This window comes from Eleutherodactylus coqui, chromosome 4 (genome assembly GCF_035609145.1).
Source record: "Eleutherodactylus coqui strain aEleCoq1 chromosome 4, aEleCoq1.hap1, whole genome shotgun sequence".
NCBI classification, from domain to species: Eukaryota; Metazoa; Chordata; class Amphibia; order Anura; family Eleutherodactylidae; genus Eleutherodactylus; species Eleutherodactylus coqui.
In genome coordinates, this window is record NC_089840.1 from 26,121,202 (window position 1) to 26,134,153 (window position 12,952).

Below are 12,952 nucleotides of genomic sequence, written 5' to 3' on the forward strand. Positions count from 1 at the left end.
CTGCTGACAATGGAGAGATGTTGTCTAGAACACTTCCCACCCATTACAAAATGCAATAGGACTATCGAAAAAAAAAACATTAGCAATGGCTCTGCCCAATGGAACCATACACTAGAAGCTTATAACACCGGTAGATATGTAGGGGGTCAGTGAAAAGTATGGTAGAAACCACTTGTTTGTGTCTAGGTTGTGAGATAACAGAAGGAATGATAGGAAATATGTGGAAATTTGTACAATGCCCCCTATACAGGAGAATGTGTAGATGCCTATAACTGGCCATGGCACAGGATATAGACATGCCCACTGGGTACTGGGCAGTTCCTGCCCAGCAGTAGAAGGGAAAGAACACTCTTGGCTACCCGGAGGGTGTTGTATCAGGCCTTCTGGTACGACTATGGTATAGTTGCTGGAATTTGGCTGAAGTATGAGTTACAGAGAAGCGCCCATAGTGGGGAAACTCCAAATGGTTAGAGACAACCACGCTCAGTAACCGGTGTCTGCGCTGCTCTCCGACTCGGCTGCAGTGTCTAAGAATTGCCTTGAAACATTCAGACAATCCGACTACATCTTATCACCCTAGTGCCTCAAAAAAATATCACTGCCGTGGCTGCTAGTGGTCTCTACAGACTTACCCCCTTGATCACCAGGCATACGGGGAGTGGACTTTAGAACTCTGAGTTGCTTTTAAAAACTATTATCATTGCTTCTCGAGGCCCTTTTGTTGTTTATCGCAAACCGGTTTAAGCCTTTTGACTCCGATGACTCGGATGTTGTTATAGAAAACACCAGCCACCTTCATTAACAAAGTTAATAAATATTATTATTGCCTGACATCTGGGCTAGCCATTATTGCTTATATAAAACATCTCTCAGCTATTATGATGACCTTTGACCAACCATATTTCCTTCAACTCGGCCCCTACGGTGAAGACCGAGCAGTCATTTGTGAGCCTGCTCACTGGAAAGAGAGTAGCCCCACTCCTCAACTGGTGGTTCCGCCAGCAGACAAGGGTGAAGGCAAACTCCTATCTCTCTTGGTCGGCCTTGATGCCATCCAGGGGCCCCCCTTTATAGATATATCCAAACATATATATTAAACCATATAACGGAAAGCAGTGCGTAGAGTACACTGTGTTTCAACCCCCTCTGGGGTCTTCATCACGTAGGGATATTGATTTGCATAAACATAAAGTAAAGTAAAACTTTAGAGTTTCCGAAGGTTATTTCTCATAATGGGTAATGACAAATTTAATTCTGCTGTTTCTGTATTTTTTATGACTGGGTATGAATGACATCAGAAAGGACAACATTTCTTAAACTCATGCTGCTTTTTATGATTGTTTGAATTGTGAATTGCTGTAATTAACCCAAGAAAGTGTAAGGTGAAATATTAAAATAATTATACCAGTGGGTTTATTTCTAATTTTCTGCCTAATTATAACTCAATCTAAAAAGTTTATGATGATTGGACATTATAGGGCAATTGCCTTCCACTGACACGGACAATCTTTTACTAATTTCTACAGATGTGACTTTGCTTAAAATAATTTATGACAGTTTAATAATTAATATAATTTGGAATACATGCTACAGTAGATATGTGGAATTTACTAATGAAGCTGCTGAAATTTGTGTCCTCGTAGAATGTATTCATTGCATCGGGTTTTGACCCGTAGGGGGACTTGTCACTATTTTTACAAATACAAAATTGATTTATTATTTTTTTTGTACCTACCAGAAAAAAAATCTGAAGTATGTTTAGGATAATTAGGGCATACATTTCACAGGTCAACAGGAGAATAGTAATACAGCTGTTGTCCAAGAGTTTCGTGCAGCTTGTGCAATTCAGTCCAAGCACAGAAAGGAGAATGCATCTTTAGATTAGATGGGAAGGCATTGTGGCCAGGGTTGGGGCCATGGTGTTGGTGGTGATGGAGCTTAGCACTACACTGTTCTGTCATATTAGGAATGAACCATATATAATTTGGCTCCTCCCCTTTATGTGACCTTGCCCTTTTTCCCCTGCTGGTCTAGAAATACATGTGTCAGGACCAATGAAGGGTTTCCACAGGCTGCACATTTGTTGAATTCCTGGAAAACCTTTCTTTGGAGAACCAGTGCCACTCATGTCTATAAGTTGTATGTTGTTCTTTAGAAGCAGTTGTCCATTCTGTTGTTGTGGGTAGGTGGTATTATGATGTAGATTCAGAATATGATGCAGCAGAAGGAGTTACAAAAATCTGCAATATTTATTTAAGAAAAGAGAAATGCAAGTAGATAACCATATAAACTATTAACTTTAACCATAGATTTACTAGCTAACTGAATCCTAGGATTATTAACCCTCTGTTCACCATGCAGAATAATACTGTTAGAATATTATCAATACTACAGCATTCTGTGGAACAGAAATATGTAAATCACATAAAGTAATGTAAAAGGATTACCATTCAACTATTAACAACACAGTCTACTTGAAATACAGCATTTGCATCCCAACCAATATGCCCCTATTGTTTAGTCTCACGTCTCTGTGGTACTATCTCAGTTTGTAACCATGAGCAATAGAACAATTCAAGTCCTATGTAATAGGCCTGTTGTTCAACTATTTTCAACCCTACAATGTGCACGCTTTGTATTGGAAGGTGCGCCTCACTTACAAATCTATTGCCCGATAATCACTTCTTCCATTGATCCAGACTGCCTTAGGTCAGGAGTGCAACTCCACTGTGTTGTTCCTTTTAGATCCTTTCTGCAGTCTAGCCATCCCTCCAACTTGGGGTGATAACGCATCTGGGCTCTCTCCTATTGCCATTAGTGACCTCCAGTTCATCTGCAAAGTGCTCAAAGTATTCGCACAACAGCCTCTCTCACATCCAGGGGTTCTAGGCTCCTTCGGAAGAGCAGCAGCTCTTCTACAGATTGCTGCACCTACCCAGCAGTACCTCCACTCAATATAACAGGCCATTCACTCTCCTGTGGTGCAGCACAAAATTGTACTTCTCATTTGGGCTCCACAGCCAATTAATTCTGCATCGGAGAGCATGCTCAGTTTAGTCGCTCCAACATGTGGTGTAAATTTTGTCATGAGCAATAATTTGGCACAATTTTGGCACATCTCATTGTCCTTGCAACACCATGAAGCTGTGAAATAGAGAGGGGTCCACTCTATGATGTTCATATGGTCTAATACGGAGATGCCAGCGTTAGAAATATCTTGGCACAATCCCTTTTAACGGTGCATTGACATTGCTTTTTACTTGTCTACCTGAGCCATATTTTTGATAATATTCTTATATTTTTTGGCAATTCTGTATTGTAGCCCCTTATGCTACTAAATCTGAATGGCACATTACATCTTCAGAATAAAAAGAAGAAAATCCATATTTTTGTCCTTCTTTATCACGCTGCAGCAGCAGATTGGCCAATTGTATCTTCCGTTCTTCTAAACTTTAAATGCTATTGCCATTCTATGATCTCTGGATTAGCAAACATCAAATGCGTATTCACTTAAGACCGGACTTTGTTTGTGCAAGTTACATATCTACTCCCTTGTTCAGACTATCAAAACTGCTTATCTTCATCTGGCAGAGCTCTGTCCATGGCGCATTTAACATTTTCTTATGGAGATTAACACAATGTTTTCAAATAAAGCCTTTGTTAGTCGTCCATGCAGGTAGGATGTGAGCACTTACACGGCATTTCTTCCTCTGTTCATGCATTGAAATTAAACTCTGCCCTGCGTTCTCCATGACTCACTGCAGAACACTGCTGCCATTTCTGATAGTTTTGTAGCCTAGAAAACAGATAGAAATTAAAATAGCGGCTCTTCGCCTCGACAATACTTTGGCTGAGATAAAGTCTTGCATACGACCAAAAAGAGAGATATTTTATTCTCTTCGTGCTCGCTGTATTGTTATTAGGTCAGAAGGCAATAAATGTTCCACTTATTTAAAAATATGACATTCTGATCTTTATTAACTGGCTATACCACATGCATGATTTATTTTATTCCTTTAGGGCTGATTCAGGGGCATAACTAAAGGCTTAGGGGCCCTGATGCAAAACGTGAGCTGGGCCCCCCCTCTATCTGTATCTGTACCCGTACCCATACCTAAACCATGCTGCACAGAGGCATAACTTGAAGCTTCTGGGCCCCAATGCAAAACCTGTAACAGGGCCCCCAACTATAATGCTTTATTCATAGTACTGGGCTCCCTATATAGAGAAGAGAGGCCTTATGGGCCCCCTAAGGCTCCTGGGCCCAGGTGCAACCGCATCCCCTGCACCCTCTATAGTTACGCCCCTGGATTGATTCACTTCGGCATTTTTACCTAGCAAGTATGGTTGTAGAAAAAAAAGCAATTTTTTTTTTTCAATCCTCAAAAATCGTACCGATTTTTAGTGTCATTTTCATTTAATCATCTGGTTTTTTTTAATACAACCATCGGCTTGAATGAGCAATTTTCATCAGAAAATCACACAAAAATAGGACATACTGTGCATTTTTTAGACTTGCACTGATTGTTTGATTTTTAAAATAGCCCGTGGGAATATGGAGATCAATTAATTCTATTTCCATGTGATTTCGGACGGATTTTGTCAGTCCAAGAATCACAAGGAAGAATTGTCCATGTGAATATACACTAAAAATAACGCAGCAGGTCCTCTCTTGGTCCAATTCTTGAATGGGAATCTCCAATGGAAGGGTTAAAAAACAGCATTGTAGTACCATGATGCGAGTGCGATTCGTTTTTAGTATGTATTACTATGGGGACCATAAAAAAGCACAGAACCAGGAAATGAAGAGGCTCTATATGCTCGCCACCTTCCATTTCCTTAACATGCTGAAAAAACAGAGGACACACGCGTGTGCAAAAAAAGCAAAAATGGTTCGTTTTTCATGGATTGTAATGGGCTGAGTGAATAAGGCCTCATATACCCCATACATTTTCTGTGAAGTAATGGATGAAGAGCAGCACACCGTGGGATTTCTTCAAAAATTTATTACTTTATGGTGCCCACACAGACAACGTTTCGACCCAAAAACACAACGGGTCTTTGTCAAGTCTTGACAAAGACCCGTTGTGTTTTTGGGTCGAAAGGCTGTCTGTGTGGGCACAATAAAGCAATAATTTTTTGAAGAAATCCCCTGGCCTGCTGCTCTTCATCCATTACTTTGCTGTACATTGTACTGATCCAGGATCGGTTTTGAGCGGGCACCAGTGTTCCAGGATATTCCTCCCTTAAAGTCAAAGGTGTTGTGTGTGCTGTGATCAACCTTACTATGATATCTCCATACATTTTCTATAGAGAGCTTACAATCACCTGCATTGGGCTTTTTACTCATCATCTAAATGCATCTATTAGTATGCTTTGGAAGAGTCAGAGAAAACCCAGGCAAATATGAGGATAAGGGTTTAACGCATGGGTGCATGTGTCTATATGCTCGCCCCTATGGATCGTATGAGCGCATGAACCTGTTTTTTTTTTACTATTCAAACTCTGCGTTATTGCACATGAGGAGACGAATGTCATCCATTATTAACCCTAATATTCTGGTTGGATGTCATCTATAGGTCTAGATAATATTACTTCACCATGCCCATATGTTCATGTATTTGCATTAATCATGACGCCCATTGGTGCTCGTGCCGATTTGTGCACTGGAGTGACTGCTATTATGCATTACGTATGCATGAATGTTGACATTTCTTCACGTATGCATACTTGTATGGGATAGGGTGTCTTTCTAACACAAATGTACACATGTTGGAATGTAAATCTGTGCCCACTAAATGAGTATAAGCACAAGAAGTGACGTTGAACAAGAATGCCGTAAGTTGTAGAACAATCTGTCTGGAGGTGGATATTTCTTTATACATGTGCATACTTATAAAGAAGGACATTCCTTTAGCATCATCATATTACGCATGTTTGAATGTACATTTCTGAGCGCTTTACGGTTATATGCACATGTAATGACATCATTAAAGATGGCAGAAGTTGGTTGACGTGTGTTACACAGGCATGCTCAAGCATGTCTGTTGAACAACCATGAGCTGGATATCTGGCATTCAAGATTGGCTTATTGGGGCAGTAGGTGGAGCTTTTTGTTATATGATCTCTGATAGTTGTCTTGACAGGTTAGCATTAGAGATGAGCGAGCACGCTCGTTTAAGGCAGATGCTTGAGCGAGCATTGGTCTTCTCAAGTAACTGATTACTCATCCGACCAAATGCGGGGATGGGGGGGAGGTGGGGTGAGCAGTGGGGAGAGAGAGAGATCTCTCACTCTCCCCCCCCCCCCACTCACCCCAACCGCCCCCCCGCCACCATCTCTAGTTAGCATCTAGTTACCATTCATCACCATGATGTTCACATAGTCGATATTACTGCTCTCCATGTCCTTTCTTTTTCTGAATAGCCCCTAATGACCAAGTCAACTATCTATATGAGAGAAATGTGTTGGGATTGCATGCAGTGTTGGTTTGACGGTTTTGTAAGCTTACAGTAGGGTTAGTCTCCATTGAGACCTATACATGTACGTGTAGACCTATAAAAATAGATCCGTAAGCCCATAATTCAGACTTGCTGAAAATTTTGCAACTATCATCAGTACTTGTTCGAATAAAATGCTATCAAACATGTATAAATGCCTATCTACTCCATTTTTTTTTATCTTCATTGGTTTATGTACGTTTTACAGACCAAGACATCTTATTCCATTCTTTCCCAACACCATCCCTTGTGTTCCATTACCGTGTGAAATGACAAGGATTAAGAAATATAATAAACAATACAGACACATCAGTCCTGACAAATGCTCAACATTCATCTACTTTAGAACAAAGTTCTGAAAATGGTGAGATTGTTACCGGCTTTAATAGATGAACAGTGTAATTTATCAAAATGGATAATGCCCAAGGCATGGAAGGAACTAAAATCACTGATAAGAGAAACTGGATAATGGACTTTGTGGAAACAACAACAATAGGAGATCTGGTGAGGATTAGCCTTTATACTTTATAAAGTATAATATACTTTACAGTATCGGCACACTTAGATGTCTGAATCTAAAGAAACATGAAAAGGAACAAAAAAGTCATTTTACGAAATAAACATAAACATGATATGAATAAAATAAATATATGGAAGTTGCTTCTTCCTCTTCTACCTATTTCTCCTCTTTCTTTTCTTAGCGGCCTCGTGTGGTGCAGAGTGTTAAGGCAGCAGAATGCAGTCCTAAGCTCTCACTCACAACCTGAAGGTTGCGAGTGAGAGCTGAATATAATATACTTTATAGTATCGGCACACTTAGATGTCTGGATCTAAACAAATACAAAAAGGAACAAAAAACTAACTTTACAAAATAACCATAAACATGATATGAATAAAATAAATATATTCTTAGCGGCCTCGTGGCCTGAAGGTTGTGAGTTCAATCCCTGCATGGTTCAGGTAGCCAGCTCAAGTTTGACTCAGCTTTCCGCCCTTCTGAGGTCAGAAAAATGAGTACCCAGCAAGGGGGGATAATAAAAATTACTTGAAAGCGTTGCGGAAGACGTTAGTGCTATACAAACAGCAAGTCCCTTTCCCTTTAGTCGTCTTCTTCTTTTTTCTCCTTCTTCTTTTTTCTTTTCTTTGCCTTCTTCTTCATCTTCCCCCTTCATGTTGCACAATGTACAAGATACATTTATTGTCTAGAGAAATGGAGTCACTTTGTACACCGCCCAGCTATTGGAGTGAGATTGTAACAGATGCAACTTTTCTTTTAATATCTTTTTATTGGAAATTCACTCTAAGCATTCCGTATCATATAATACATTCCCTAAAGTTGTAGCACAAAAGAAACACACAATTCTCTGTACATCATGAGAAATAAAGGAAAATTCCAATTCAGAATAACTTGCATTCCTAAAAAATGAAAGGGCTTTTAGCAAAGTTCTACTCAAAATAGAGTTCTATTGATTTGGTTCGCTCAACACTCGTCCTGAATACTGGTATTTAACATTGTGTAAGAGCCATGCTGTTATGCGGGGCTTTTATGGCCATTGGACAGTGTTATACACTAGTTTTAGGGGGTTTGGTTCACAATAATTCCGACCTAACCAAACTTTTTGCAAAAGTTCAGCAAAACGGCTGAGCTGAACTTTTCTAAAGTTTCCTAAACACTAATTATAATTTTTCATTGATTTTATCTCAACAAGTATAAAAATTCACTTTAGGAATTAAGAAAATAGAAAAGAATATAAATTATTAAATTCCAAAACTGAAAAAAAAAGACCCATATAATTGGCCCATATTTCTACCAATATTAGAAATTTCCATTTGTTATACAATGGGGAGAATTTATTAAATGATTTATGTAACTTTTATGGAATAAAAATGTTGCAGCTTTTGGTGCACGCCATATGGGCATTACAATTTGCAGCTCTTTAGTCTTTTTGCCATTTGTCAAAAATATCAAAATAGGGGTGGATTTTTATGGAAACAGGACAGAGGTTTGTAGATGAGTGGAAGCTCCACGGCCAACAAATTTAATATAATTTGCTCCAGAATTTGTCGCAAATAATAATGCAGATCTACGCCTGCCATGGGCTAGATTTCAACTTCTGGTTCAATTAAGTCAAAGATGTGCACAAGTTATTAAGAGGCATGCATCTATTAGGCCTTAGTCAGATGAGGGTTTTTTTCATGCACAAATAGGCGCACAAAAAGTTAGCCCATCAAATGTGGAGAAAAATCACTTGACCGGGTGAATTCCAGCTATTTGAAATAGCCCGTTCACATGATCAGAGATTCATGGTCTGGGTTTTCCAGCTCCCATGGGAGTCTATGGAAAGCATGCTCCAAAAATAGGACAGGTCCTATCTTTGTGTGCACCACGGACCTTTAGATGTGAGTTGCACTAGCATGTCCTATCTTTGGCAGGTGCGAGTATTTTGCGCCTCTATGTACATGTTAACACTTTCATAAGAAAGCATTGTTTCCAAAAGAGATAATCTTTTTGCGCGCCTACTTGTGTGCTGAAAAAGCGCTCGTCTGACCAAGGCCTAAAATGGCTTTCTACAAAATTAAAAATCTATGCTTAGGATATGTCCTCAGTAGCAGATGAGAGCAGGTTCATCTACATCAAGTAGCTGTTTGAAAAGCCCAGGGGCTCAGGTGAGCACTGTGGGCCCTTCACTATATACCAAGCACAGTGCTGTTTATTTCAATGCAGGTGTAGCAGCTCAATCCCATTCACTTGAATGGGAATGAGCTGCACATAAGCCATGTAATGAATGCACATGATATCACTGGCCAGAGAAGAATGCCATGACTTCTTCTTCAACTGATTGTCTGTTGTCATGGGTGGCAGACCCCCACTAATCTGATACCAATGATCGATCCTTAAGATAGGTCATCAATATTTTAGTCCCAGAAAACTCATTTAATAAATTTGACACATTAATCTCCCAACTTTTTAATTACGTTTAGGGTATGAAACACCAGTCTTGATAAATATTTCCAATGTCTAATCTAACAGTTAGCACATATATACCTTCCAGCTCCTCTATTCTGCAAATTTACATAAATTCTGTCTCTTTTGTCTGGAAAAACAGGATAGCTGGAAGACAGAAAAAATAAATTGTGGCACATCATCAGAATTCTAACATAACATGTATTTTTGGCGCAAAGAGATTTTAGACAAATGTTCTATTTATTTATGCAAAAAAGAACAGATATAATCATAGAATGGTGGAGTTGGAAGGGACCTCCAGGGTCATCAGGTCCAACCATCTGCTCAGTGCAGGATCACTGCATCATTCCAGACCGGTGTCTGTCAGCCTCTGTTTGAACACTTCCATTGAAGTAGAACTCACCACCTCCCATGGTAACCTGTTCCACTCATTGATCACTTTCAGAGTCAGAAAGTTTTTCTAATATCTAATCCGTGTCTCCTCCCTTTCAGTTTCATCCTATTGCTTCTAGTCTTTCCTTATGCAAATGAGAATAGGGCTGATCCCTCTGCACTGTGACAGCCCTTCAGATATTTGTAGACCGCTATTAAGTCTCCTCTCAGCCTTCCTTTTTGCAAGCTAAACATTCTCAGATCCTTTAACCGTTCCTCATAGGACATGATTTGCAGACTGCTCACCATCTTGGTAGCTCTTCTCTGAACTTGCTCCCGTTTGTCGATGTGAGATGGGTCTAGAAAAGGAGGTGAGTTTGAGTGGAATGAGATTTTAAGACAGATATAAAAATTGCAACTTTTTAAAAAGTTGCAGAATTAGTTACAATTTCCTTCTAGTAGATGAGTGGCATTGAAATGAATTTTCATCTCTAGACAAGTTCAAACAAGCAACAACTTTATCAACATTGTGCAACGGTTTAAAGTGGAGACGAGAAAAAACGCAGCCATAAAAGTGGTTTCGAAAATTCCCCTTTTGACTAATTCACTCCCAAGTGTTCCAGTTCATGCATCATTACACACTGTTTTTGTTTTATCCTGATGCTTCACAATTCATTGTGCAACCTCCTCATACTTCCTGTTGAATGGTAAGGAAGATCATAAAGCGTGTGTGAAGTACGGAAGACAGTCTCCTGCCGAGTAGACAGAGCAGCATGGGATTTCTGTAGCCACCTGTTTTCGAATATTCGTGCTTTTTAATTGTCAATTCACTTCAATTCTATCTCTAAGTCTGGTTAAAATTTGATCTTTGTGATAACTTCATGAATATGGTCTGGTCTTCTCCTGAATCTTTGACTTTGCTGGATATCTACAAATTAGAGACAGGATTTAAATATTCAGCAATATCACAGCTAGTTTCGCTAGTTTAGGTAATTATCTTCCTACATATGGGGAATTCTACAAACCCCAGGCTTTTTAAAGGTTTTACATTTCACAACTGGAAGCTGCTATTAGCTGCTATTTCAGTGATTTTAAGACAAAATCAATAATCTAAAGTAGAAGCCAATCATGACGGGAATATAGCCATGGCTTTACTTCTTTACCGCATACAACTAAAACCGGATCAATTATTTTGAACACAATTTATTGTAACTTTTCCAAGCTATTGCATAGGGCTTTGTGTAATATGAACTACCACAAGGGGGGGCTGAGAATGATTTTTGGATATTAAAGGTCATTGGCCATTTACCAACTACTATAGCCGTGACATACTCTACTATTGGCCATTTACCAACTACTATAGCCATGACATACTCTACTATTGGCCATTTACCAACTACTATAGCAATGATTTGGGGGTAATAAATGCATTTTTTTGCAGGCTACAGGCTTCAAGGCCAGGCATATTCTAACTAGAATTATAGGACTTCTAATCAGGAGCCATCAAGTCCTAATTCCTGAATGGCTACTCTTTTACTGACTATGGACTTGAACCAACAATTAGTGGAAGACGAGTCCATATATAAAAATAAGTCATTATGTAATTAGATGGGCTGAATGTCTAATGTTTATGTAATAGACCGCAGCAAATAGACAACATGACTGATTAAGAATAAGGCCACAAGGCCAAAGTAGTCAAAAATAGAAAAAAAAGCTTTATTATAATGACAAAAGATTTAGCATTTAGATGAAATAGAATACATAATGCACATCTATATATGACCACCAGACTATTTTCTTAGTAGGTACTAATCTGCATCCACTGCTAATGAATTTTGCAGATTCTGCTGTGTAAAGACCCATTTACACCGGCAGATGATCGCTCAAACGACAGTTGGAGTGACAGCTTTGAGCGATCATTTTACATAAACTATTAAGTAGCTACTCAGCTACTTAATAGCAATTAAGTGTGCAAATGAAGCATTCACTGAATGCAGTTATTAGCCCGAGGGCTCTTATCTGCACTCAGCTCCTTTGTTCTCCAGTGGGAAGCAATGCTATCAGCACTCCCCGTGGAGAACAGCTGATAAGAATGAATGAGGAGTTTTAGTTTGGACTGAATTTAATGATCAGCTAGCAGTGCACGAAAAGCACACGATGGATGCACATTTACACGCACCGATTATCGCTAAAACGATCACCGATTAGCGTTTTTTTAACGATCATCGGTGTAAATGGGTCTTAAGGCTCTAAAATAAAGAGACATTGTCCAATAGAACAGATTTTGCTTTATTTTAGATTATTTTACCTACGGTAATCATTTGGTGAACTATTTTTTGGTAATGTCTGACATTTTATAAGGTATTATCCTGTTTTGCCTGTGAACAACCCTCAGATGTCACATGTTCTCAGTTTCTTAAGCTATCACTGCACAATTAAACTTTAAATAATAGGTTATTTCTACATTTTAAAGCACATAAATTGCTATTAAGATGAAAATCTAATCACATGCAGCTTATTAGCATGTTTATTTGTATTTAATTCAGCTTGAAAATGACCAACGGAGTCCAATAAACAAGTGAGCCATTCGGTTTATATAAGGTTGATCTTCTCCGTCCTTGAAAAATAGACCGAAATGACCAAAATTAGGCTACATACAATGAAGCATAAGGATGTATTTACAGGTTGTAATTTATGGGTGGCCGATAACATAAAGCTAAGATAGCCATGCAAAATATTTCCACAAATATCATCCGTTGGGTAGAAAAGGATCAAATACAAAGACAACTTAGAGGCGCGGGTTGTATGCAGATTTCACTGCAGATTTGGGTGCAGGCTGATTCTACTTCATATTTTTGTAGTGTTTTTACTTCTTTCCTTAACAGTCTCCTTATTAAGTGGAGTAACTGTATTCTTTTAAAGGTTATTGGATTTAATGTACATTACTTATACATCAACCAACCATAGCATTAAAAAGGGAAACAGATTAAAAGGGTTGTGCAAAAAGTATCTTTTATCACCTATCCTTAGAATAGGTAATAAAAATCTGATCAGTGGGGATCTCACTGTCGAAAACCCTACTGATCCTGAGAATGGGGGTCCTGTGTCCCTCTCT